This window comes from Lolium rigidum, chromosome 6 (assembly GCF_022539505.1).
Source record: "Lolium rigidum isolate FL_2022 chromosome 6, APGP_CSIRO_Lrig_0.1, whole genome shotgun sequence".
NCBI lineage: Eukaryota > Viridiplantae > Streptophyta > Magnoliopsida > Poales > Poaceae > Lolium > Lolium rigidum.
The window spans coordinates 125,950,553-125,961,790 of record NC_061513.1 but is presented as its reverse complement, the minus strand read 5'-3'; the positions used below and the strand labels follow the sequence as shown (position 1 = coordinate 125,961,790).

Below are 11,238 nucleotides of genomic sequence, written 5' to 3'. Positions count from 1 at the left end.
TGATACGTCTCCGACGTATCGATAATTTCTTATGTTCCATGCCACATTATTGATGATATCTACATGTTTTATACACATTATATGTCATATTTATGCATTTTCCGGCACTAACCTATTAACGAGATGCGAAGAGCCGGTTCTGTTTTCTGCTGTTTTTGGTTCCGAGAAATCCTAGTAAGGAAATATTCTCGGAATTGGACGAAATCAATGCCCGGGGTCCTATTTTTGCACGAAGCTTCCGGAAGACCGGAGGGAGACGAAGTGGGGCCACGGGCGCCGACACGATAGGCGGCGCGGCCAAGGGGGGTTCCGCGCCGCCCTAGTGTGTGGCCCCCCTGTCAGGCCTCCGAGGCTGCCCTTCCGCCTACTTAAGGTCTCCGTCGCGAAAACCCTACCACGTTCGACGAAACCAGAGAAAACCTTCCAGAGCCGCCGCCATCGCGAAGCCAAGATCTGGGGGACAGGAGTCTCTGTTCCGGCACGCCGCCGGGACGGGGAAGTGCCCCCGGAAGGCTCCTCCACCGACACCACCGCCATCTTCATCAACGCTGCTGTCTCCCATGAGGAGGGAGTAGTTCTCCATCGAGGCTCGGGGCTGTACCGGTAGCTATGTGGTTCATCTCTCTCCTATGTACTTCAATACAATAATCTCATGAGCTGCCTTACATGATTGAGATTCATATGATGATGCTTGTAATCTAGATGTCATTATGCTAGTCAAGTGGGTTTTACTTATGTGATCTCCGGAGACTCCTTGTCCCACGTGTGTAAAGGTGACGGTGTGTGCACCGTGTGGGTCTCTTAGGCTATATTTCACAGAATACTTATTCACTTTTATGAATGGCATAGTGAAGTGCTTATTTATATCTCTTTATGATTGCAATGTGTTTTGTATCACAATTCATCGGTGTGCTACTCTAGTGATGTTATTAAAGTAGTTTATTCCTCCTGCACGGTGTAATGGTGACGGTGTGTGCATCGTGTAGTACTTGGCGTAGGCTATGATTGTGATCTCTTGTAGATTATGAAGTTAACTATTGCTATGATGGTATTGATGTGATCTATGCCTCCTTTCGTAGTGTGAAGGTGACGGTGTGCATGCTATGTTAGTACTTGGTTTGGTTATGTTGATCTGTCATGCACTCTAAGGTTATTTAAACATGAACATCGAATATTGTGGAGCTTATTAACTCCGGCATTGAGGGTTCGTGTAATCCTACACAATTAGTGGTGTTCATCATCCAACAAGAGAGTGTAGAGTCTAGCATCTATCTATTTATTCTGTTATGTGATCAATGTTGAGAGTGTCCACTAGTGAAAGTATGATCCCTAGGCCTTGTTCCTAAATACTGCTATCGCTGCTTGTTTCTTGTTTTCATCGCATCTCTACGTTCGCAATATTACCACCATCAATCACACGCCGGCCAAGCACTTTTACGGCGCCAGTTACTCATTGCTTATATTTATTCATACCACCTGTATTTCACTATCTCTTCGCCAAACTAGTGCACCTATTAGGTGTGTTGGGGACACAAGAGACTTCTTGCTTTGTGGTTGCGGGGTTGCATGAGAGGGATATCTTTGACCTCTTCCTCCCCGAGTTCGATAAACCTTGGGTGATCCACTTAAGGGAAACTTGTTGCTATTCTACAAACCTCTCGCTCTTGGAGGCCCAACACCGTCTACAAGAATAGAAGCTCCCGTAGACATCAAGTACTTTTCTCGGCGCCGTTGCCGGGAGGAAAGGTAAAAGGCACTCATACTCCGGTCCCGGGTAAAAGTACTTTTACGGCGCCATTGTGTGAGTGTTCGAAGCTATTTCCTTTAGATCCTGCAATTGCATCTTTTTGTTTCTTGTTTACACTAGTTTGGCATAATGGACAACAGTGAGCTTCTTATTCTATTTCCTGATTTAAGACATGGATGGTTTGATGCGAAAATTAAAAAACCCATGGAACATATTAGTATGAACACTTTGAATACCATTGTTGCTAATGATATGGAAAATTCTAAGCTTGGGGAAGCTGGTTTTGATGAGCATGATCTTTTTTGTCCCCCAAGCATTGAGGAGAAAATTTACTTTGATGATGCTTTGCCTCCTATTTATGATGATTATAATGATAGTAGTCTTTTGTTACCGCCTGTTATGGAGGATAAATTTGATTATGACTACAATATGCCTCCTATATTTGATGATGAAAATAATAATGATAGCTACTTTGTTGAATTTGCTCCCACTATTACTAATAAAACTGATTATGCTTATGTTGGGAGTAGTAATAATTTTATGCATGAGACTCATGATAAGAATGCTTTATGTGATAGTTATATTGTTGAGTTTGCTCATGATGCTACTGAAAGTTATTATGAGAGAGGAAAATATGGTTGTAGAAATTTTCATGTTACTAAAATGCCTCTCTATGTGCTGAAATTTTTGAAGCTACACTTGTTCTATCTTCCTATGCTTGTTACTTTGCTCCTCATGAACTTGTTTATTTACAAGATTCCTTTTCATAGGAAGCATGTTAGGCTTAAATGTGTTTTGAATTTGCCTCTTGATGCTCTCTTTTGCTTCAACTCCTATCTCTTGCGAGTGCATCATTAAAACTGTTGAGCCCATCTTAATGGCTATAAAGAAAGAACTTCTTGGGAGATAACCCATGTGTTTATTTTGCTACAGTACTTTTATTTTGTATTTGAGTCTTGGAATTTGTTACTACTGTAGCAACCTCTCCTTATCTTAGTTTTATTGCATTGTTGTGCCAAGTAAAGTCTTTGATAGTAAGGTTCATACTAGATTTGGATTACTTGCACGAGAAACAGATTTCTTTCTTTGTCACGAATCTGGGCCTAATTCTCTGTAGGTAACTCAGAAAATTATGCCAATTTACGTGAGTGATCCTCAGATATGTGCGCAACTTTCATTCAATTTGAGAATTTTCATTTGAGCAAGTCTGGTGCCTCAATAAAATTCGTCTTTACGGACTATTCTGTTTTGACAGATTCTGCCTTTTATTTCGCATTGCTTCTTTTGCTATGTTGGATGGATTTCTTTGTTCCATTAACTTCCTGTAGCTTTGAGCAATGTCCAGAAGTGTTAAGAATGATTGTGTCACCTCTGAACATGTGAGTTTTTGATTATGCACTAACCCTCTAATGAGTTTGCTTTGAGTTTGGTGTGGAGGAAGTTTTCAAGGGTCAAGAGAGGAGGATGATATACTATGATCAAGAAGAGTGAAAGCTCTAAGCTTGGGGATGCCCCGGTGGTTCACCTCTGCATATTTCAAGAAGACTCAAGCGTCTAAGCTTGGGGATGCCCAAGGCATCCCCTTCTTCATCGACAACTTATCATGTTCCTTCTCTTGAAACTATATTTTTATTCGGTCACATCTTATGTACTTTACTTGGAGCGTCTGTGTGCTTTTATTTTTATTTTTGTTATTTTCATTCTCTGAATAAATACATGCTTGTGTGGGAGAGAGACACGCTCCGCTGGTTGATATGAACACATGTGTTCTTAGCTTTTATTTTTCATGGCGAAGGTTGAAACTGCTTCGTTAAATTGTTATATGGTTGGAATCGGGAAATGCTACATGTAGTAATTCTAAAATGTCTTGAATAATTTGATACTTGGCAATTGTTGTGCTCATGTTTAAGCTCTTGCATCATATACTTTGCACCCATTAATGAAGAAACACCTAGAGCTTGCTAAATTTGGTTTGCATATTTGGTCTCTCTAAAGTCTAGATAATTCTAGTATTGAGTTTTGAACAACAAGGAAGACGGTGTAGAGTCTTATAATGTTTACAATATGTCTTTTATGTGAGTTTTGCTGCACCGGTTCATCCTTGTGTTTGTTTCAAATAACCTTGCTAGCCTAAACCTTGTATCGAGAGGGAATACTTCTCATGCATGCAAAATCCTTGAGCCAACCACTATGCCATTTGTGTCCACCATACCTACCTACTACATGGTATTTCTCCGCCATTCCAAAGTAAATTGCTTGAGTGCTACCTTTAAAATTTCCATTCTTTACCTTTGCAATATATAGCTCATGGGACAAATAGCCTAAAAACTATTGTGGTATTGAATATGTACTTATGCACTTTATCTCTTATTAAGTTGCTTGTTGTCCGATAACCATGTTTTTACGGGGACGCCATCAACTACTCTTTGTTGAATATCATGTGAGTTGCTATGCATGTCCGTCTTGTACGAAGTAAGGGAGATCTACCACTTTAATGGTTAGAGCATGCATACTTGTTAGAGAAGAACATTGGGCCGCTAACTAAAGCCATGAATCATGGTGGAAGTTTCAGTTTTGGACATATATCCTCAATCTCATATGAGAACACTAATTGTTGCTACATGCTTATGCATTAAAGAGGAGTCCATTATCACGTTGTCTATGTTGTCCCGGTATGGATGTCTAAGTTGAGAATAATCAAAAGCGAGAAATCCAAAATGCGAGCTTTCTCCTTAGACCTTTGTACGGGCGGCATAGAGGTACCCCTTTGTGACACTTGGTTAAAACATGTGTATTGCGATGATCCCGGTAGTCCAAGCTAATTAGGACAAGGTGCGGGCACTATTAGTATACTATGCATGAGGCTTGCAACTTGTAAGATATAATTTACATGATACATATGCTTTATTACTACCGTTGACAAAATTGTTTCATGTTTTCAAAATAAAAGCTCTAGCACAAATATAGCAATCGATGCTTTCCTCTTTGAAGGACATTTCTTTTACTTTTATTGTTGAGTCAGTTCACCTATCTCTCTCCACCTCAAGAAGAAAACACTTGTGTGAACTGTGCATTGATTCCTACATACTTGCATATTGCACTTGTTATATTACTCTATGTTGACAATATCCATGAGATATACATGTTATAAGTTGAAAGCAACCGCTGAAACTTAATCTTCTTTTGTGTTGCTTCAATACCTTTACTTTGATTTATTGCTTTATGAGTTAACTCTTATGCAAGACTTATTGATGCTTGTCTTGAAGTACTATTCATGAAAAGTCTTTGCTTTATGATTCAGTTGTTTACTCATGTCATTACCATTGTTTTGATCGCTGCATTCATTACATATGCTTACAATAGTATGATCAAGGTTATGATGGCATGTCACTCCGAAATTATCTTTGTTATCGTTTACCTACTCGGGACGAGCGGGAACTAAGCTTGGGGATGCTGATACGTCTCCGACGTATCGATAATTTCTTATGTTCCATGCCACATTATTGATGATATCTACATGTTTTATACACATTATATGTCGTATTTATGCATTTTCCGGCACTAACCTATTAACGATATGCCGAAGAGCCAGTTCCTGTTTTCTGCTGTTTTTGGTTCCAGAAATCCTAGTAAGGAAATATTCTCGGAATTGGACGAAATCAACGCCCAGGGTCCTATTTTTGCACGAAGCTTCCAGAAGACCGGAGGGGAGACGAAGTGGGGCCACGGGGCGCCGACACGATAAGGCGGCGCGGCCAAGGGGGGCCCGCGCCGCCCTAGTGTGTGGCCCCCTGTCGGGCCTCCGAGGCTGCCCTTCCGCCTACTTAAGGTCTCCGTCGCGAAAACCCTACCACGTTCGACGAAACCGGAGAAAACCTTCCGGAGCCGCCGCCATCGCGAAGCCAAGATCCGGGGACGGGAGTCTCGTTCCGGCACGCCGCCGGGACGGGGAAGTGCCCCCGGAAGGCTCCTCCATCGACACCACCGCCATCTTCATCAACGCTGTTGTCTCCCATGAGGAGGGAGTAGTTCTCCATCGAGGCTCGGGGCTGTACGCGGTAGCTATGTGGTTCATCTCTCTCCTATGTACTTCAATACAATAATCTCATGAGCTGCCTTACATGATTGAGATTCATATGATGATGCTTGTAATCTAGATGTCATTATGCTAGTCAAGTGGGTTTTACTTATGTGATCTCCGGAGACTCCTTGTCCCACGTGTGTAAAGGTGACAGTGTGTGCACCGTGTGGGTCTCTTAGGCTATATTTCACAGAATACTTATTCACTGTTATGAATGGCATAGTGAAGTGCTTATTTATATCTCTTTATGATTGCAATGTGTTTTGTATCACAATTTATATGTGTGCTACTCTAGTGAAGTTATTAAAGTAGTTTATTCCTCCTGCACGGTGTAATGGTGACAGTGTGTGCATCGTGTAGTACTTGGCGTAGGCTATGATTGTGATCTCTTGTAGATTATGAAGTTAACTATTGCTATGATGGTATTGATGTGATCTATGCCTCCTTTCGTAGTGTGAAGGTGACAGTGTGCATGCTATGTTAGTACTTGGTTTGGTTATGTTGATCTGTCATGCACTCTAAGGTTATTTAAACATGAACATCGAATATTGTGGAGCTTGTTAACTCCGGCATTGAGGGTTCGTGTAATCCTACACGGTTAGTGGTGTTCATCATCCAACAAGAGAGTGTAGAGTCTAGCATCTATCTATTTATTCTGTTATGTGATCAATGTTGAGAGTGTCCACTAGTGAAAGTATGATCCCTAGGCCTTGTTCCGAAATATCTGCTATCGTTGCTTGTTTCTTGTTTTACTTGCATCTCTACTGTCCGCAATATTACCACCATCAATCACACGCCAGCAAGCACTTTTACGCGCGCCGTTACTACTGCTTATATTTATTCATACCACCTGTATTTCACTATCTCTTTGCCGAACTAGTGCACCTATTAGGTGTGTTGGGGACACAAGAGACTTCTTGCTTTGTGGTTGCAGGGTTGCATGAGAGGGATATCTTTGACCTCTTCCTCCCTGAGTTCGATAAACCTTGGGTGATCCACTTAAGGGAAACTTGCTGCTGTTCTACAAACCTCTGCTCTTGGAGGCCCAACACTGTCTACAAGAATAGAAGCTCCCGTAGACATCAACCTGCTGTGAAGCTCAAGTCCAGTGAAGTTCGGATTGGACCAATTACAAGGGCTCGTGCGAAGTTACTTAAACAACAGGTGAACTTGTTTCTAAACGGTACTTTGATTGATGAGAACTTTATACTGCCTAAGTCCTATTACTTATGTATCATCGGGTATCAAGAGGAGACGAGCGTCGCACGAGGAGTAGAGGAAGCAGCTGGACATGAAGACGGACGTCAAGATGGACGTGAAGCTGGACATGGAGCTGGACATGAAGATATCTCATGGTCGCGCGAGGGAGGAGCGGGAGGCATGCGCGAGAGGAGAAGACGACGTCCAGGCCGGTCCAGCACCCGGTTAGACCGGCCTACAGACCGGCCAGCCCGGTCCCTGGCCCGGTTGACCGGGCGCCAACCGGATGGGATGCATCATACCGGGCAAAAACCGGAAAGTTGCGAAGTTTCCGGTTGCCGCCCGGTTGACCGGATGCCAGACCGACCGATCCGGTCCCTAGCCCGGTTGATCGGATTCCAGACCGGATTCGTCCGAATCTGTCTCGACCAGATCTATTCTGGGTCGGTTATTTTTGTATCTTTTCGACCAGAACTCGTCCCGGACGCCTATATAAGTTCCCAGGACGCCCCCCTAGCTGCTTTAGACCACGTTTAAGATAAACCCTAGTTCTTAGTTGTTTGCTCTAGCAAAACTATTGAATCCCTACACCATATTGCTTGATATTGTGTAGATCCCGAAAAATTCTTGTGTGATCTGCTTGTTCCATTGGGAATTAGACGGTTGCAACTTACCGCTTCGTGGTCGGTGGCTACGTGCGCAAGTGTGTGGAGTTGCGAATATCTTGCGGGGTTGAGAGGCATGTTGCATTGGCGACAGGGACCAATCGAGAGATCTCGTTGCGTCATACAAGTTATCATTCACTTCATCGTCGTGTTTCTCCGCTGCCATCATCCCGTGATCATCATCATCGCCGTTGCTTACTAAGAAGATCGGGCCACCCCTTATCAAGCAGCATACTAGAGACAGTAGACACATATCGGGAAGGAATAGATGGAGAAGAGGAGGTAGAAGAAGCAGAAGGAGTTACCTGGAGGGGAGCGGGTGGCAGTAATGGCGGCACGGTGGCACATGCCAGCCACGGCGGCACCAAACCGTGGCCAGGCCCTTGTCAGGCCACGCACACCACCAGGGAAGGCGGCGAACCACCAGGAACGACGGGGAAGCGCAGATCGGCGGAGATCGCCACGGATCGGTTAGCGTCTGCAAGCACCGCACGAGCGTGCGCACAAACGAGGACGAGATCGACGAAACCACTCGGACGAAAAGATGCGTCGTCGCGAGCTGCGTCGGTGAGCACCACGGCGTGCCATGGTTCGGCCGAAGATGGCCGGAGCACGGCGACGACCATGACGGCGGCTCAGTCGCCACGCGAATCGCCTCGGGCGATTAGGGTTTCGTGAGAGAGACGAGCGAGTGAGAGTGAGAGTGGGCCGGCACGGTCCGGTGCAACCGAACCGTTTTGGACTGCCTTAGTGGGCTGTCCAAATGGGCCAGAGAGGTGGGCCAGCCCAATTGGGCCAGGGGGTATTTTGGTCTTTTCAGTTTTTTAATTAACTCCGGAATTCTACCAAATAAAAATAAATGGAAAATACCTCAAAAAATCCAAGAAAAATAAGATTACTGAATAACAAATTATTCTTAACAAGAATAAAATAATAAATGATAATTGTTATACAATTTCAAAATTTGAAATATTTGAATTCAAATTTAAACTCTAAATTTTAAATTGCAATTTTCCTTGGATTTAAAAATCAAGGAAAATTCAAAATGAATTCAAATAATTATTATTCAAATAATTTCAAAAGGAATTCTATTATTCCAAGCCATTTATTTTAAAAGTTAAGATTTTCCAAAAAGGGAAAATCTTAATAATTCAAAATTCATGAATAATTCCAAAATATGGGAAACCCTATTTTTCAGATTCCTTATTTGAAATAAATATTTTCCAAATGAAAATATCAACTATATTTCATTCTTTTCTTATTAAGAAAGAAAACCATGTTGAAGTACTTAAAGAATTATAAAGTACCGCCAAAGGCACCAATCCTTAACTCAACCCTAAAATTGTAATAACCATGTCGGGGTAAGGTTCAACATGAAATAATACATCCATTCATGCATCATTTGGATCTTATAACATTGTCTTTACCGGACAATGATGCTTCTTTACAGAACCCGAGGTTCAGGTTCAATCCAACACTTCGAACTGCATTATCTCGCAGTCACCAGGCAAGTTCACTCTTGCTCATGTCACCTTGATTATTTTATACTCCGCAAAAGTACTATACTTATCATTCCTGCATTTAAAAGCAAATGTTACTTTTCCAATTATGAATATAACTATGTGGTGGGCAATGGAACCATGGTATGTGTTGATATGGTGGAGGTTCCATTGCAAGGGTTCTATTAATCTAGGACTAATCACCAATGCTATCTAGTGATTCTAGCGTCGTACAATTCGCGTTAACCATAAGATCTATAATGGCTCTGGGGAAGTCAGCTGTATCTTTTTCCTCTTGCGTATCAACGGACCTGGTGGAGCCTGGCTGGGTGTTGGAGATAACACTGCAGTAGGTTTGGGAAATCCTTTAAAGTCCCCATCCGTGTGGATGAGATGCTCTATCGTCTATGAGGGTATCAAACTGTGGCAGTCACTCCTTGTTCCGGGAAGGGAACTACAAACGCGGCAGGAAAGGAACTCCATGAAGTTCTGTTCAACCTGTGAGGACTGGCAGGCATAGTTTTCTGAATAAAATAAACCTTTTGAAGAAATGTTTGCGAAACATGCATTGACCTGAGATTTTCTAATCAATGGTCGTAGCTAGTGCATCAAACACATTTTTCCTTTTGAGCTTGTTGAGTACCTCTGTACTCACTTTCTTTCGACACCCTTGCTAGACTGTGAGAATGAAGTGGAGGCTACTGACGGAGCACCGGAAGGCGACTACGAGCTGGTCTATGAAGAACATGATCTGTCCGGAGGAGTGGAAGACGTAGACTATGGGATAGTCTACGGGCCCGACAACAACGAGGCGGAGGAGTAGTGACATACCCTAGTATTATAGAGCCGAGCGACGTAGAACTTACCTAAATAAGTTCCTGAGCTCAGTTTACTATTTATGCTGGTTTGTAATGAACTTAAGTAGTATCTTAGGGTGTTCTATTTGGACCTGTGAGAATACCAACTTGTTATGGCTGTGATTGTAATATAATCTCGAGTGTTATGACCTGCAATGTTTCTGTTGTACCACTCTGGGGGATGTGATATTTGTGAAGAATTCCCTTCATGAAGATCATATCAACGACTTGTATACTACAAAATGCAGTGGTATGCTGGGTCACCGCAGAGGTCGGCATCCAGGTCCGGCGGATCGGCTCCTCCGCCGTCGACACCGGCCTTCGTCAAGAAGGAGCCAGCGTCTCCAGCCGACCTAGGGCGCAGCAGCGGCTCCCTCGTCATCCGCGACCATCCTTCCTCTCCCTCGCGCGGCCGCAAGAGGAAGTCGTCGAAGAAGGAGGCCGCCGCTGCGAACCAGCTCGCCGAGGAGGAGGCCAAGCGTGCCGAGGACGCCGCGGTGGCGGAGGCGATCGCCAGGTCGCTCAACGACCTGGTCCCCGCCGACAACGCGCTCCCCATCGACGTCGCGCTCGACTGGTCCAGGCGGGATTAGGAGCGGCAGGAGGCGGAGCAGCAGCGTCGCCTGCTGGACCTGGCTGCCGCGCGGCAACGCGCCATCCGCGCCGCCGCAACGAAAGTCGCGCCCAGGCCCGTGCCGCTGATCGAGCTCGAGGAGAGCAGCGACGACGAGCTCTACGGTCGACGCCGCCACGCGCCGGCGATCCTGGCCAGGGTTCTAGCCGCTGGTACGAGGCGCCGCCACCCGAGGACGCCGGCAACTCGATCGACGACGACGACGATGGCGGCGACTACAGGACCTTCTACCGCCATTTCGGCATGTAGAAGACCGTTATTAGTTTTAGTTTATGTTTCCATCTGCCGAATTCAAATATATGTACGAATTCGGCCTATATATGTATGAACTTTGCCTATATATGTTAAATATCTTTAAATTTCGCTTATTTTTGAACGAATTTCATCTTGTTTTGAATTCGCTGTTTTTTGTTAAAACTTTTCATCCATCCTGGACTTGCCGATGGAAAAATGGACCTCCCCAGACCAAAAAAATACATCCATCCGGCGCTAAATAGCGCCGGATTTCGGCCTTGGGAGCCCAACGGCTGGAAGTGCTCTAAGATTCGGGCTAGC

General features: G+C 44.2%; 1 pseudogene; it reads left to right on the top strand.

Annotated features, from left to right (window-relative positions):
- The window catches only part of LOC124663245, a 20,371-nt pseudogene that overhangs the window by 7,332 nt on the left and 1,801 nt on the right, over nucleotides 1-11,238 (top strand).